The sequence below is a fragment of the Ursus arctos genome, chromosome X, assembly GCF_023065955.2.
Source record: "Ursus arctos isolate Adak ecotype North America chromosome X, UrsArc2.0, whole genome shotgun sequence".
In the NCBI taxonomy this organism is placed as follows: domain Eukaryota; kingdom Metazoa; phylum Chordata; class Mammalia; order Carnivora; family Ursidae; genus Ursus; species Ursus arctos.
In genome coordinates, this window is record NC_079873.1 from 43,950,687 (window position 1) to 43,968,259 (window position 17,573).

Sequence of the window (17,573 nt, forward strand, 5' to 3'; positions counted from 1 at the left end):
ACTTTACGAACACCTGTGGCAACGTGAGGATCATGGTTTAGCTTTTTCCTGAGCAGGTCCCAGAGAGTCTTGGGGTGATGGAGAGCACACCTAGCAACCTCCCCAGGACTCCGTCTTAAGGAACTGGGTGGATGGCAGTGTCCACCCGTGAGATGGGGAATGCAGGTCTGGGGTGATCTGCAGATTGGCGGGGCTTATGGGACCTCTGAGTGGAGACGCCCTATAGGTTCAGCCCGTGGGGATTTGGGGCCCAGCAGACATTTCTTTGGTAGACTTGTTGATGGCAAAACCACAGGCACACAAGGGGATACAGACGAAAACAAGTCAGCTGGGTAGAGCTCTGGGTGGCGACGTAGTCACCCACGGATCGTGTATCGAATGAGAAGAGCACAGGGCAGAGGTTGGAACCCCGGGAGAAAAAAACAAAACAAGACTTGGGAGGGGATCAAATGAAATGGGCCAGGAAGGAGACTTAGAAGTAACGATCTGAGAGGCAGGAGGAAAGCCAGGGTGGGCTGCCGTCCCAGAAGCTGAGGAACGAGAGCATTTTGAAAACAAGGAATGTTACTGTGGCCAACACAGCATTGGATACTTTGGTTTGGCAACATGGAGCTCTTTGGAGAATTTAGCAATGGGATGATCCACGGGTGGGGGGACATCGAGGAGGAATCCGGAGGTAGCCAAGTAAGTCCACCCTTTGGTCGACACGATCAAGAAACCTGGCTTGACAGGAATCAAAGACACAAGGCTCTAGAAGCACTTTGGCTGTGTGATTTCAGAGGGTGTTATTTTCTGTCCCCAAAAGCAAGTCGGAAAAACAACTGGGTGCCGGTCCCTGAAACGCCTGTGGATGGCGGGGACTGTTGACTAGATGACAGGGTTGAGATCTGGGATGAGCCTCACAGGTGTTTCTTCAAGCGTGGGATCAGCGCAGCAGTGGGGTTGGAGAAAGTCTTCCATCACCTCTCCCGCCCCATTCTTGCCTCTGTGACCCCTGGAGATGCCGCTTCAGAGATTCATCATCTTCCAGGTAAAGGCCTCAGTGAGTGGTGTCCGGGGAGAGCCCCACACTGAATTGCCAAACTGGAGTGAAACACAGGGGGAGGGATTGGGAAGTTGTGGCAGAGGTGGCATCAGAGGACAGGAGTCCTGCTGCAGACGCTCAGAGCAGTGCTGCCGTTGAGGGCACTGGAGGTGAGGGGCTTGGAATTGGGGCGATGGCAGGCCTGGGGATGGGGGCATTTGGCCACGACATTCAGACCGAGTGTCTGCGACAAAGATGTTTCTCGGTTCTGGGCAACCTGGTCTGCCGCCGGGGCCTGGACAGACTTGAATGCTCGGTAAAACTAAGGCCTGATCATGAGATTGGCCTCAACATGTCCTCTCTGGCGGACAGGAGGCTGGGCTTTCGGGTCCTTCCAGTGAGGAGCAGAGAGGCTGGGCCATAGAGCCGCAGAACAGAATCGCCACGTGGTTCTGCCCCTGCAAAGCTGGGACCAGAGTGCAGTCCTCAGATCACCATGAAGGGGATGCGGGGTGCAGGTTCCAGCGGGTTGTTGGAAGTACACGGAGTGGCCCAGGTCTGGAGCGTGCTAACATCTTATACGAGGGCCACTGGTCAGGCCACCGTGCACTGACTCAGGCGAACGCTCTTAGGCGAAGGACGAAGGTCCCATCTGAAAGCCACGTAGGCCATTGCTTTGTGGCCATAGTGTTCGAGTTTTTGTGAAGGAAACCCCATCTTTCCAAAGCTCCTTATCCGTGCTGGATGAGGGAGTGAGGGATAGGTCCTTATGTGAGAGGAGGCCAGATGAGGGAGGAGGCCCGGTGAACCACAACTCTGAGACCAAACCCTTGCTCCAGGTTGACCCCTTCCTTCCCCAGAGTGACACGAGAGCATGGTGGCTTCTTCAGGACTAGACCCTGGTTTCCATTTGAGAGACTCTAGGGCCTCTGGGCATCACTGTCTCATTAAGATGAAGGGGGGTAGAAAGCACGACTTCCTGAGCTCCAAGAATCAAGTGGGGCAATGGGTGTAAGCCAGGACGTTCTAAGGCCTCTAGCTTCCTGTAAAGGAAGCCTGCCAAACGCTGTTCCTGCTGCATGTCTGCGTTGTGGCCAGTGCCTAATGGGCTCTCACACGGAGAACACACTCAAGGGGCTGATGACAGCAACTGGAGACGTGAGACGTGTCCTTTACTGGGAGCTTGAGGGCTGGTCTCTGCAGACAAAAGCCCGGGTCCCTACTTGAGGCCCTGCTAGGTCTAGGCGACCCGGGGAGGATCTCACTCGAAGAGTGGATATTCTGAGCACCCAGCAGAGAGGGAAAAAGACCTTGGGGATCGTGCTGGCTCTGCCAGCAACTCCTGAGATCCTCACCTAGTCCTCCCCGCTCTCTGGAGGAAATTCACATGATTTACCTTCACAAGAATTAAGAAGGTTCCGAAATCCTCTCCTTCTTCTAACAAAAACCACTGGCTTCAGGCAGGCTCCTGCGGGTATCCTACTCTGGCTCTGGAAACATTTTCTGAAGGCCAGCTCCAGAACTCAGGCCCCGAAGTGAGTGTCTGTGTTGTTCAAGGAGATGTTGCCTGTGGAGGGCAGGGTGGCCATGAGGAGGCGCGGCTCACCTCGCTGACAACCCTTGTCAAGGACTCCACTGTGTGTGTCTGTGTGGGCCTCTCTTCTCTCCGTCCCCTGTTCAGGGCAGGGGGTGGGGGGGGGGCTCATTTGTGAACGGTAAAAGCTTCCTGAGTTAAAGGAGAGGACAAGACAAGGACCCCCGATCTCCTCAAACATGACTGCGTGGACAGACTGGGCAGAGGAAAAACCGGCGGGGATGCTGAGCTCAGATCACAGACTGACTCCTGTTCCTGTTCCTGTTCCACTCGGGCGCTTTGGTTCCTTAAGTCTCCTGAGTGAGGGCCCCCCATCTGGGCTGGAAGGCAAGGGGGGAAGGAAGCCATTCATTTGCACGAGTGTGGTAAGGGAGAATGGTCCAATGCAGTCGCTGAATGGTCCACACCTACAAATGCTCCGTCTCACATTTCCACCACCCCTCACCCGTTGCTCCTCCCCAGTATGAGGAAGGGGGTATGTGTGGCTTACAAGTCTGCGTGAGGATGTGGAAAGGGGGTTCTTTGACACACCTATGTGGCTCAGTGTCCTCGGTGGTCTCCGAGGGAAGGATGACTCTTGTCCCGCAGCTCCAGCTGCTGATGCCATGCCTGGAGGCGGGTGTCACTGGCACTTCTGTCTCCCTCCTCTTGGTCGGGCCGTGGTGTTTCCTGGCTGACTCAGGCTTACCTCACTTGGCTGGCATCGGCAAACACCTCTGCATCTGGGTCTCATCCTCCATCCCACCCCTGGGCAGGCCTGTCCCCTCCACAGGCACGGCTGCAGAGTCCTCTAAGCCTCTACCAGGCTAAAGCTTCCTTCATGAACCTCTGCTTATGAACCCAGCCACATTCTACGTCCTCCATAGGGGAATCCAGCTCCCTTCCCCCGCCCCTCCACCTAGAACACAGCAGGAGCTAAGATCAGCTCTGGAAAGCTATATATCTAAACCCCAGCTATCCCTCTACTCGAAGACAGCGCTTGGGTCACTGCGCAGAGTGTATCCGGTGAGTCCCAAGTGTGAATGAGGTGAAATCCTCCTGTACGTGGAGCTTCTCCCCACTTCTTGAACACCCGTCCCTTGTCTGAGCTGTTTTAGATCTGCCACCACATCCTCTGGGGGCCTTTGCCCCCTCTGTGACTGAAACAGATACTCTTTCTTTGGCTTGTCTTTCATATTGACCCGAATTCTCATATATGCAGGTCAAAGGGGGCATAATGTGAAATTGGTACGTTGTCAAAAACAATAGAAATTGAGCCCAAACTCAAATCTTCATAGAGAAATAGATGGAGAAATGAATGGTCAGAGCCCCAAAGGCGCCCCAGAGGTTCCCTAAGATGTGCACAGAGTGTGAGTGGTGTCAGGCAATATGGATATTAATAGAAGCCTTGACAAGAACAGTCACAGTGGAGGAGAGGGACAAAAGCTCTATCGAAGGGGGTGCAGGAGGTAATGGCCTCAGGAGAAGTTGAAGCAGTTTTGCTTTGAAAGGTCCAGATTAGGTGCCAGTGGCTGCAGGATGACTATGGGGGAAGGCAGTGGGGCTTTTCCCCTCCTTTATTGTGGAATGCTCCAACGTAGAGAGAGCAGGAGAGAGGAGACATCATTGCAGGAGCAAAGTCTCTGAGAAGGTGGGAGGCACGGGATCCTGAGCAGAGGTGAGGGGCTGGTCGCAGCATAGATAGAGCATGTATACAGAGGGGCAGCGGAGAATGCCAGGTCAGGGTTTGGGAAGCTATGGGCAGTCCCACCTGATTGCTACTGTCCTCACCATGAATTAGTAGGCAGTTGCAACAGACTGGAAGAGAGCTGCTAGGGAGTAGTGTAGTGGTGTGGGAAGGATGAGTGGAAATGAAAGGCAATTCTCTCCTGGCCATGGAATTAACAAAAGAATTCAGTAAGGTGTTAAAATTTCGTCATCAGTGCTCTGGTGCTCCCCTACAAACAGGGAGTGTTTGTTATTGAGGGTGGACCTTGAGGCGGCCCTGGACTGGAGGCCCCCAAGAGGCTGTATGTATATTGTGGGTGTAGGGGCATTGGAGGGAGGGAGCTGGAGAACCAGGGCACGCGGTTCACAGTGATGAGTGAGAGGAAAGCTGCACAGGACACCAGGGAGGGGAGCGGCGTTTCCTGATGCCCAGGGCACGTCCGTGGGCAGGGCGATACTCCGCTTGGGAGAAGGAGAACATTCCTGGGGCGGAGAGACCCCCGGGGCGGCCCGGTCATCTTCGTGAGCCTTGAGGTGGCCCTGGAGGCATCAGAGGAGTGAGAGCTGAGAGGGGGGAAAGCGACTGTATTCACAGGCTGGGGTAGGGAGGAGGGCAATAAACAGGGGACCCCTACAGGTGCCGCCCGTGGGGGTGTGGGAGCGCCAGGGAACCCGGTGACAGTACCCGGATATCACGGTCGGGGGAACTGGATAGGTCCGCAGAGCCCAAAGGACCCCGGGCCCAGAGCCTGGCACGACGTCGTTCAACTTCGGCGCGCATGCCCAGAACGCACCAATCGGATGGCGGAGCTGACGAGTCTCCCTCCCTGGTGCCGGGACTTCCGGGCGCGGGCTTCCGGCCGCTGTGGCGAAACTTCCGGGACGGGACGACGGAACGGTTTTTGTGCGGAGGAAGATTCCGCCGAGCGTCTCGGGCCGCTTTTTTGCTTTCTCTGCCCCTCGGCAGCATTCTACGTAGCTCCCACAGCCACGATCTGCAGGTCGCCTCTCAGGGGAGTGGTAGAAAAGATGATTTTCTTTCTCAATTTGTAGCGCTCAGTTTCTCTGGCCGCTAGGTGGCAGTGGTGCGCCATGCAACCTTTCTCTCTCCTCCTCCCCCGCCCTTCGTGTTTGAAAAAAGAAGCAGCGGCTTCCCTGCCCCCCCCCCCCCCCCCCACTTGAATTGTCTTTCTGTGCTTGCGCGGGTGGGCCGCCTGGAGCTGGATCTGTCCGGTTCCCTGCGCCAGGGCTCCTGTGAAAATGCCCCTCCCACGGACAAAACCCCGCTGCTTGGCCCCTTGGCCTCTCGTCACTTGCTGCCTGGGTGCCTGAGCGACTCGTCTCTTCGCGCCTCTGAGTCGCCTGCTCAGTGGCTTTCTCTAACCCCCAGTCGTTACCAGGCACGGCGGGAACCTGTACTAGGGAGTGTGTAATTAAAGGGTAGAAAGATAGAGCTCGGGGTCAGGAAAGATTCTGGAGTTGGGGGGACGCTGGTGACGGTGGCACAAGGGCGCGAACTTACTGATACGGCTGTCTGTTCACTTAAATATGCTTAAAACACGGTAAATTTTATGTTCTAGATATTTTCCCACCACAAGAGTGAGAGAGAACCTCTTTCTGGTGAAGGTGAGATAGCATAGCGTTTGTTCGAAATCAGTAGTTGCACAAATGGGTCGAAAAGAAACGCAGGTGTCGGATAAGCCTTGAAAGAACAGGTCAAAAGGTGTGTGTGGTCCCTCTGGCCTTCTTGATCTGGTTTCTGCCTGCAGCCCGTCCTCAGGCTCTCGGCCCCTGGGGCCCCCTGGGGTCCCTGACGCCGCAGGCACCGTGCTGCTCTGCGCTGGACGGAGCGCGTTGAGTGCACACGTGTGCACCTGCGTGTGCGTGCCCAGGACCCTTGGCACAAGCACGTCTATTGACAGTCACGTTCCCTGTCTGTGGGTGGCCTCCCACACAATACATCCTGTGTCTTAGTTTCCACTCGTTTGTCTTTGCGGGATTTTTCCTCTTGTGTCAGATGGATGAAGCTTTGGTTGCCTAGCAACCCGTTTTTGTGAGGGTTTTGTTTGTTTGTTTGTTTGTTTGTTTTGTTTTATTTCAACATCTGTCTCAGAAAGAGGGCGAGCTGGAGACGAGTGCTTTCTCATCAGTCCTGGACCTTCAGCTGGGCTGATGCGGAGCTGAGTGACCCAGTGAGGAGGAACAGAAGAACGTTGCCATGACAACAGACTCCCACACTCCCTTCCAGCACAGAGGCAGGCCCTTCTCCCTCCCTCTCCCCGCCTGCTGGAATCTCCCCTGAGACTGGGAATGTGCTTTGGCTAGCAGGGAAGGGAGCCGTGTATGGTCCAGGATGCAGGGGGAGAGGGGTAATCTTGGGATGTCTCCAGAAGGGACCATGGTCCCAAAGAAAGCATTCTGTTACAACACTGAGGCCCCAGGAGACGATGAAGACTATGAAAGCATAGTGGCTCTAAATGTGGTTCTGGGATTTTCTCCAGCAGTCCACGGTGCTACACCATTTTCTGAAGCCGAGCTCCATGGCTCAGACCCTGGAAAACGGGGCCTGTGTTGTTAAAGGAGAATGGAGCCTGGCTTCGCTTGTGGAGGCGATGACAGACTGGAGACGACCTGCTCCCCTCAGTGACAGCTCTCCTGAGTGACCACGCCACTCTGTGTGTGTGTCTGTCTGGTCTGCTCTGCCTTCTGCGCTCCGTTGGTGGGGTCCACTTACTTACGGGACGTGAAACATGGCCCTAGTTCAAGGAGAGGACAAGGCAGAGATGCCCCAAGCTCCTCTAACGTGGACTGATTGCAGGGTGCACAGAGGAGGAGCTGCCGGGGGTGGTGAGGTGAGATCGCACATTCACTAGGGCTCCTCAGACCACAGGGCCACGTTGGTTAATTTCTTCTCTCTGGCTGATGTGATCTTTGTGGTTGTTCACTGTCTGGACCGCACAGAAAAGGAGCAAAACACCCAGCGAAATCACTTCTGATCTGGTCAGGGTGAGGGTGGTGGGATGCAATCACGTGAATGGTCTAGTTCAATATGTGCTCAGTGTCTCAGATTTCCACCCCACCTCCCTACTTCTTCTCAAGCTGGGGAGGGAGTATGTGTGGTTTACAGGTCTCCTGGGTGATGCTGCAAGGGGAGGGGGGGGCTTCTAGGAAATTCTTAAGGTGCTCGCCACCGAATGCTCCCCGGTCTGTGACGGGAGGAAGACTCTCTCGTCCCCCAGGTGCAGCTGCTGAGGCTGACCCGCACCACCCATGCATGTGGCTGGTGGAACTTGCATTTTCCTCTCTCTCCTCTTGGTCGGGACCTGGTGCTGCCTGGCTGACCCAGCCTCGGCTCACCTTCGCTGCCATCTGTAGACCCCTCTGAATCTTGGTCTCAGCCTCCATCCCCACTCTGGGCAGGGCTGTCGCTCCACAGCCTCAGCTGCAGGGTCACCTAGTGCCTCGCCTGCTTAGGCTTCCTTCCTGAACCCCTGGCTGTGGACTCAGTCATTTTCCACATTCCCCCCTCAGGGAATGCAGCCTCTGGGGTCTGGCCTATGGCACAGCAGGAGCCAAGATCAGCTTAGGAAAGCTAAGTTCCTAAACCTCAGCCGTCCCTCCGCCCAAGGAGGCTGCGGGGTCATCCTGCAAAGTGAACTCCTCTGAGTCCCAAACACGAATGGGGGCAAAATCCTGTCCTCCACTTCTCTGGAGTAGCTCGCTTGTCCCCTCCCACAAAGGGGAGACTGAGCCCTGAGAGCCTTCCCTCCATCTGCCACCTCCTGTGTGTAGACACAGCCTCCTCTGAGGCTGGGGCAGAACATTCTTCTTTTGCTTGACCTTCATGCTGACAAGGCTCCACAGTTTGTCCAGACCCCAAAGGGAAAGCGTTAGGATTTGCTTTTGCTTTTCTTTTCTTTTTTTTTTTTTTTTTAAGGAATAAAGAGATTTGCTAACTGGTAAAATAGAAGGGAGTGCCCCACATGAATGCCTGTACCCTCATCAGCTGGGAAGACGTATAAAAGTCAACGCGGTGTTCAAAGACAGACACCATGTTTTAAAAGGGTCCTAGGAGATGCTGTGTCACCCATTTTAATGTCAGTGCCCAGAGAGCTTCACTCCTCAGTGCTCTGGTCCCACCAGTGCCTGGTAACCATCGAGGAGAGTTGGGCAGCAGAGATGAACTTACCCAGAGCTTGTGATGTCTTCCAGGAGTTACGGGGCAAGCCGGGGAGCATGTTCCTGTCTGACTAGTCCAGGAATGTCCTGGAGGGTCAGCAAACTTTTTTTCCAGTCTCCTGTTTACCGCATAATAAATTAAAAGAGCAGCACTTGAGGTAGGCTCAAGAGTTTCACCTTTAAAAAGAAATACTTTTCTGATTACGGGGTGGAGCCCAGTCGACATTACTGGAGAACACAGTGAAACCACAACTGTCTAATTCTAAAAATCCCTGGAATGACAATGTGTGCTCGACAGCTTCGCATTCTGGGAAAAAGGTCTTCAGTGGCCTTCCTCCTGAAGTTTGAATACGGGTTCCTGGTTCAGTCCTAAACAAGGCATGTTTTGCCTAGGTATTTATCGGTGTGAGTCCCATCAAGACCCAGACAAGCGGGGGCGCCCTGGCCCTCAGCAGCTTTTCTCAGGCTCCTGAGTTCTCAGGCTGGCAGCTGCTCACAGGAGGAGCAAGATCTATCAAACCCTGGGTGGCTCAGTCGGTTAAGTGTCTGTCTTTGGCTCGGTCATGATCCCAGGGTCCTGGGATCCAGCCCCCATTGGGCTCCCTGCTAGGTGGGGAGTCTGCTCCTCCCTCTCCCTCTGCCCCTCCTCCCCCTGCTCCTGCTCTCCCCTGCTCTCAAATGAATATAGAATCTCTCTCACTGTGGGTATGTCATCTTAAGTAGCAGTGAACTAATGTAATCCCCTAGAAGGAAATCAAGGCAGGGCGAGGTATTATTCCTTGTGCCTTTAACACAGACCCCTCAAAACCTGCAGGAGCTATTGGGGGGGGGGCGCACCTGTGTTCCTGTGGATGTAAAGGGAGATTCTCCACTAACCCTCCCCCACCCCGTACCACCCTTTCCATAACCTGCACAAAAAAATAACAGGTCTCAGGTGGCCTTTTACTCAGCATCCAGCAACAAGAATGAGAGCCTCTCTTATTAGGTGTTTGCTACTCTTGTACAAGTTGGTCGTTTAGCACTTATCTGGGGAGCGAGAGAAGACCAACCAACTAATGAATAAGGAAGTCAGTGTGCTAAGCGTTAGGAAGAAAATGACCCAGGTCCTAGGCCAGGAACAATCTACTTACACAGAGCGGTCGGGCAGAGCCTGTCTGAGAAGGCAAAGATGGCGCAGAAACCCTGTGCTTGAGAAGGAACCAACCGTGTAAAGATCCGGGGCTGGACCCTCCCAGGGAAAGAGCCCCGTGATTACCAATGTCCTGACGAGGGAATAAGCTTGGCATGTTTGAGGAACAGAAGTTGGCCAGAGTTACTGTCGCGAAGGCAAGAGCTGATGGGATTGCGTGGCTATTAAAACAGTACAGTAGGTAAGCACAGAAGGGGATGGATACAGGATACAGCCAGAAGATCGGATCTGGATCGGATGGTGGAGACCAACAAGATGCAACACACGAAGAGGCGTGCTTGGGGCACGTGCAGTGTATGCTTCCTCCACGTCATCCAGCAAAGACACAGACAAATCTGGATCCCAGGGCGCAGGCTGATGCGTGAGGTAGGAATGTGGGAGGTCACATTGTGTACATGCTCTCTTTTCTCCTGGCAACAAGGACTAAACAACCCACAGAGACAGTGTAGCATGAGAAGGGCCCTGTTAAAACTAAAAGCCACTGGGAAGGGAGGAGTAAGCACTAAATATGGACAAGGAACAGAGTGGCCATTGGGGTTGGAGGAACAACCCCCGGAGAGAAAATTGTCAAATACGCAAAAATAAAAATTCAAAGGAAGGGTGGGGGAGGGACAGTGTAAAAAACGAGGAAACTGGGAAATGTGCCAAAGGCATCTGAGAGGCCCAGTGAGTCAAGGAGAGGACACCACCACAGGGGTTGGCCATACGTGAAGGCCGTTGGTGCCCTTGAGAAAAATCAGTGTTTTTTTTCGGGGGGCAGGCTGATAGAAGCACGATTGAAGTGGGTAGCAAGAAAAAGGGTTACAGAACAAGGGGAGACTTGCTGTCGGGAGCATCAGGGAAATGTGGCAGTATCTCAGAAACATAGGGCATAAGGGATGACTTTAGGTTTTACTTCATCTCGTGTCGGGGCGAGAAATAGGAGCATGTTCGGAGTGAACAGAATGACGGAGAAATAAACGGACAGGTGACAACTCAGGAGCACTGCAAACACCTACTCCCCTGCCCCAAGAGATGGGCATGGGATCCAGGTGAAGGGCTGGGCCTCAAGTGGGTTCAGGTCCCTTCTTCCACAGAGGCAGCAGAGAATACAGGTGCAGAGCCAGTGCTGCTGGGAAGTGGTGAGAGGGTCTGTCTGATAGCTTCTCTGCTTTTTTCTTTGTTTTTTTTTCCCTCTCTTAATGTATTGCCATTGAACATCTCGAGAAGCGTGGGTGCCGGAGCCCTGGAAGGCTACAGCAGGTAGAGCAGAGAGAGAAGACTACAGGTGTGGAGGGTGCAGTTCCGCCTTTATTGGGGTGTACCAGGAGAGTAGGGAGGAGGATACAAGGAGCAAAAGACCTGTGTTTGAGGGAGAGTTCACAGCCTTCGATAAGGTCGGGGAAGGAGCGGCCTGCGTGGACCCTGAAGTGGCCGTGGGGTCCGTGGACTGCGGACTGCAGCCAAGAGGCTGCGGCCTATGGATGTAGAGGCATTAGAGGGAGGGAGCTGGAGAACCAGGGCATCGTGTACGTGTTTGGAGTGCAATGCTAGACAGGAGACCAGTGAGGGGCGCGGGGTTTCCTGATGCCCAGGGCAAGTCCCTGGGCAGGGCGACGCTCAGCTTGGGGAGAAGGAGGTCATCCCTGACGACCCTGAGGCCCCGGGGCGGCCGGTCATCTTCCTGAGTCTTGAGGTGCCCGCGGAGGCATCAGAGGAGTGAGAGCTGAGAAGGGGAGAGGGAGTGTGCCGGGGGACTGGCTTCTTCACAGCTTGTCGTGGACAAGAGGACAAGGACCGGGGATCGGTACAGTTGCCTCGCATAAGGTTGTGGGAATTGGGGATCCTGGGCGGACGGCACATGGAAATCAACAGTGTTGGCCCTTGGACCGGACCGGAAACCAACAGCGGGCTTGCGCCATGAGATTGGCCCCGACCTCACTCAATCCCGTGCGCAGGCTCAGAACCCGCCAATAGGAGCGCGGCTCGTACACTTATCCTGCCTGTTTCACAGGATTTCCCTTTGGTCGTTTCCTGCCACTGTGGCATAGTTCCGGGGCGGGAACAGCAGAAGGCTTTTAGTCTGAGGACTGTTCCGCAAGGATACTTCGGCGGTTATCTTACGTCATTTGCCCCTCCCAGGCATTTCTCGTAGGTCTTTCAGTCACGATTTCTAGGTCTCTTCGTAGAGAAATAGCGGAAAGATGGATTTTCCTTCGCAATATGTGGCGCCCAGTTTCTCTGACCTGTAGGTGGCAGTGGGGAGCTGTGAAGCCATTCTAAGCGCCTTCTCCCCGCCCTTCGAGCTTGAAAAAACTGTCCCAGTGTTTTGCGAGTAAGGTGGCTTCCTTTTATTTTCCAAGGGCGGGAAAGGCTGGTTGGAACCGGATCCGCTTCTTCACTGGAATCTTTTGTGCAATAAAAACTGAGGAAGCAACCTTTTCTTCTTTAAAGTTGGATTTTTTAAGGAGCTGCTAGGGTTCCCTGCAGCTTGCATTTTGGTTTTTGAAGTTTCTTTTCGTGGTGTTTCCTCACCGTATCCTGGATTTTGTGGACCTGGGTTCTACACATGATAAAATACATTCTCTCGTAGAAGCGATGAGGTTGTGGAATATAGGTGAGGTTCAGTGGGGTGAGGTCCAGAGCCAATGACCAAGAAGGAATTCTTGAGACGTTGTTGGTGCAAAATGGTGGTTTATTAAAGCAGGGGACAGGGCCCATGGGCATGAAGGAGCTGCCGCCCCAGGTTGTGAGGGGAGGCTGATTATATACTATGGGTTTGGGGTAGGTAAGAAACAGGGAGGTTTCAAAAGGATTTTCATCTGTCAAAGATGACTCACAGGATACTGGAGGCCTTGCCATTGTCAAGTTAAGCTTGTTTTTCCCTCTATAAGGCATTAACATGAAGATGGGAACTTCCTGGAGGCTGCAGATTGTAAGGGTACTGAATTGTATTTACATCCCTTCTGGAAGCTAGGTTACTGATAGAAATGCTTTGTTCTTGTAGATCCCTAAAACATTTGTAAACTGAGGGAGACTCAAGTCTTGCAGGATTGTGGTCTCTATAGGTGAACTATTTCCTTTAGGGCAGCCAGGAGTGCCTAAGGAATGTCACATACATCCCATGGGGGGGGGTGCGGGGTGTCAGTTTCTGCTTTGTCCTCAGCTTGCCTTCTGTTCCCTCATCAGAAGTAGCCCAGCGTCAGTAGAGATAATTTGGACGACAGATAAAGTGTAATAAAGCTAATAGTATCCACAGTCCCATCACCCACGCGATGACCGTTAATAGTATTTTGTGGTAAGTTTACCTAGAGGGTTTTCATTCAAAAAAGTGCATTTAAACATGTTTGTATTGTATCATGACTTGAACATCTCACTTTAAGCAGATTTTTGGCCTGTTTCCCCCATCGTAAAAGTCATTTGAAAAAGACATTTAAATTTCTTATTCATTTGTCTTCCTAAAACAATACACAATTTAAAAGAGTGAAAAAAATAATATCTGAGATGGAATGCAGAAATAACTTGTGACCCCCATCTCAAAGGCCATTATCATAATGGAACCTTCCTAAGGTAGGGGTTATGTTCAGTTTGCTTTGTTTTGCTAACCACTGTATTTTCAGCACATCTACAAAACGATGCTTAGCAGTGTATTCTCAATATATATTTGTTGAATCATTGAACAAGTATGTCTTTCTGATGCTTTTTTTGTAAATATAATTTATTTTTTCGTAATACTGAGACGGTACTATATGAACAGTTGCCTGTATTGCTTTTTTCCTCTCTTCCATTTAGCACTTTATTGTGGGCAATAACTATGTTATTACACCTTTTAAAAGTATTGCTGGCTGTTTTACCCTCTTCCCCAGTGAGTCTTCTATTTCATTTTTGTATTAGGGGCAGGAAAACATCCTGCAAACCAGTGTGCAGACCTCAGACCTGAGTGTTGGGGCCCTCTTTGAGGAGCCCTGAGACCCTTGAAAATTGACTTCTGTGGTAGGTACAGATCTTCAAGCCACAAGACTGAGTGTGATAAAATGTACTTTAAATTTACTTACAGCACATATCTATTCTTCAACTACCCATTTCTGCTTTCTAGTGGAAAACTCACACTAGTAATTTCTGGGGAAATTCAGTCAAGTAAATGCATAGGATGAACACATCAATACATTCCTCAAAGATTATACCATCATAAAATGAGAAGAATATTTTTGTATGTGCATATTTTCACCATCTCTGATTTTTAAAATAGTTTTCCAAGAGTAGATGTACTGAAATGAAAAGACATGAACATTTTTAACAATCTCGGTGTACACTGCAAGAAATACAATACCCATCGGTATCGCACCAACATTCTGTGGGAATTCGTGGTTTTTCATCCTCTCACTGGTATTTATTTATTTGTGTTTTAAAAATAATTACCTTGTTGATTTTAACAGTTACATGTGAAGATCTTGGCCCACATTTTGACACGTACATTACAAACACTGTTCTTGGATTTTTCATTTTAATTATTTGTGGTTTGCAGATGCATGGCTAATTTTATTTTTATGTAGATATTTCCATTGATCTTTCGCGCATCGCTTTACCCATTGGTACAAAGCTGAAAAAGTCCTTCCTTTTTTTTTTTTTAAGACCTAAATGGATTTATTTCAAGGTCTTTTTTTTTTAAAGATTTTATTTATTTATTTGACAGAGAGAGACAGACAGTGAGAGAGGGAACACAAGCAGGGGGAGTGGGAGAGGAAGAAGCAGGCTCTTAACGGAGGAGCCTGATGTGGGGCTGGGATCACGCCCTGAGCCGAAGGCAGACGCTTAATGACTGTGCCACCCAGGCGCCCCTGAAAAAGTCCTTCCTAATCCACCTGCCCTGTTACTTATTTTTATCCGTGCCTCTCTTTGTGCTTCCAGTCCCCTGACTAGTAAACTCCCCAATAATACGCTTTGAATATGCAAATTAAATGAAACCTGACAGTAACTACAGAGAGTTAGGATTTACTCCCAACTACTAGGCACAATCTGAGATTTCCCACTTACTAAAAGGCTGACTGAAATGACTCTGTGATTCGACTCAGCACGAGTTTAGTGGAACCAGGAGGGGCCAGAGCCTACTTTGACAAGGCCATATGGGTAACCATAAAGGAGAACTGAGCTAACCCTGACAGAAATAACACCCCCTCTGCACATGTTATAGCTCTAGAAAAATGAGCATTTCTTCTAAATGGTATCCTTGAAGCTCCCCCCCCCCCCGCATTTCCTGTGGAACAATCCAAGACTGTTGACAGGGGTGGGATGAATCCATCTCCAACTCTAGAGATTGATGAGAGACCACGTTCAGGAATGCTGGAGGTTGGGCATTAATGCTAACACCGTCACAGAGATCTCCCCCTTTTTTTGTTAATGGCCTTAAGCCTGAAATATCAGCTGCTGTTCAGAAGCAGAAAATACGCTGGCGACCTTGCCATCCATGAGTTATGACAATTAGCCCAGCATTTTGTGGGTAGTCTGATTTAAAAGAAAACTACAGACACACACTTAAGAAACCACAACTTAAACCACTGGCGGGAAACAAAAGGCCCTCCACAAATACAGCACAGATAGACAATCCATGTACCTTTGGTGTGCTTTATGATTTTAGCATATGCTATGGAAACAGTGGAGTTCCCTCTGTGCTGTTGGTACTCTCATTAAGCATGGTGAGCAAGGTCAAGGTTTGGTAGAAGCTTGCTCCTCCCCCAGGAATTGGCTATAATCATAGTTGAAGCCCATATACTAGGGAATAAGCCCATGAGACAGAAGGAAATTACTTGGCTGACCAGTATGTGAAAGTTTGCTGTCATCCAGGTTCATCAAATTAAAGATGGCCTGGTTACTCCAGATCATTTCTATGAAAACTTCAGACAACCACACTCACAAACATGAGATTCTGTACAAAAGATATTGGGAGTATGGTGGTTCCTCAAAAAATTATTAAATATCAAATTACCATATGGTCCAGCAATTCCACTTCTGGGTACATATCCAGAAGAATTGAAAGCATGGACTTGAACAGATACTGTGCCCCTATATTCATGGCAGCATGATTGACAATAGCTAGATGAAGACTGTAACAAACCAAGTGTCCATGGATGGATGAATGGATAAGCAAATTGTGGTATATATGGACAATGAAATATTAGCCATAAAAAGAAAGGAAATTCTGGCACACGCTACAACATGGATTAATGTTAAAACTATCATGCTGGGACACCTGGATGGCTCAGTCACTTAAGCGTCTGCCTTGGGCTCAGGTCATGATCCCAGAGTCCTGGGATGTAGCCCCACTTCGGGCTCCTTGCTCAGTGGGGAGCCCGCTTCTCTCTCTGCCTACTACTCCCCCTGCTTGCGCTCTCTCTCTCTGACAAATAAATAAAATCTTAAAAAAACAAAACACCTCATGCTAAGTGAAAAAACCCAGTCACAAATGGACAAATACACTGTGGTCCTACTTACATGAGATACCTAGAGTATTCCAGTTAATAGAGACAGAAAGTAGTATGGTGGGTGTCAGGGCCCCGGGGGGGGGGGGGAGGGGGGAGTGGGGAATTACTGTTTATCTGGTAGAGTTTCAGCTTTTCAAGATAAAAAGAGTTCTGGGGGGCACTGGCTGGCTCAGTTGGTGGAGCATGCCTCTCTTGATCTCCAGGTTGTGAGTTCAAGCCCCATGTTGGGTGTAGAGATTACTTAAAATCTTTTTTTTTATTATTTTAATTTATTTGTCAGAGAGAGAACAAGTAGGGGGAGCAGCAGGCAAAGAGAGCAGACTCCCCTCTGACCAAGGAGCCCAACTCGGAACTCAAACCCAGAACCCTGGGATCATGACCTAAGCGGAAGGCAGCCACTTAACTGACTGAGCCACCCAGGCATCCCGAGATTACTTAAAATCTTACCAAACAAAACAAAACAAAACAAAACAGATCTGGAGATGGATGGTGGTAATGGTTGTACAATAATGTGAATGTACTTAATACCAATGAACTCTATACTTTAAAATGGTTAAAATGCTAATATTTTGTCATGTATATTTGACCACAATTAAAAAAAAAGTAATTGGAAGAAATCTGGGTGCCCCTTCAATCAGATGGACTATGGAGACAGCAAGACTGCTGTCAGGTCTCTCCGTCTCTGAAATGGAGTTGGAAGAAAAACTTGCAGGTGGTGGTTCATCACAGTACACAACCTTGAAAACCATTCTCAGAGAATATTGGTGGGAATTTTATGGAGGGGAGGGGTGGGTATCACAAGAGTCAGCACATCCAGACTACAATGGGTACTAAGCCCTCCCCCCCACCCCCACCCCGGGGAAAACCTTCAAGATCATGGTATCTCCCCTGCTAAGGAAGTACTGGTGAGAAAGTTTTAATTGGACACCAGAAGACCTCTCTGGGGTATGTTCCACCTGCAACACTTCATAACCCTGAGAACCCTATAAAAGTGGGACGTGGATAGGAACCACAGCTTCAAGAGACCTTTAAGGATTTGCAGATGAAGTTCATACAACTTCTTGTACAACAGTAAAATATGTACATACCATTTTTGGTCTCTTCATTACATGCTTAGAAGCTTTCCTTTGCTCCAAAGCAACAGCTCTTATTGTGATTAGAAAAGAAAAGAAAAGAAACAAAAAAAATTGATCGAAATGTTGATTACATATACTAAAGATGAGAGCAGAAGGCCAAATGAAAAAAATCATGTAGACTATGTTGCTATAATCCAAGGCTAGGAAAATACTGATTTTATGTACATAAAGAAAAATGACAAGAAAAATACAATTTCTACAGTTTAACACTATTGAGCACACACTAAGTGGGAGTTTCGATTATCAAAAATGTGCAATTGAATTTGAAAAAGAGATTGAAATTATG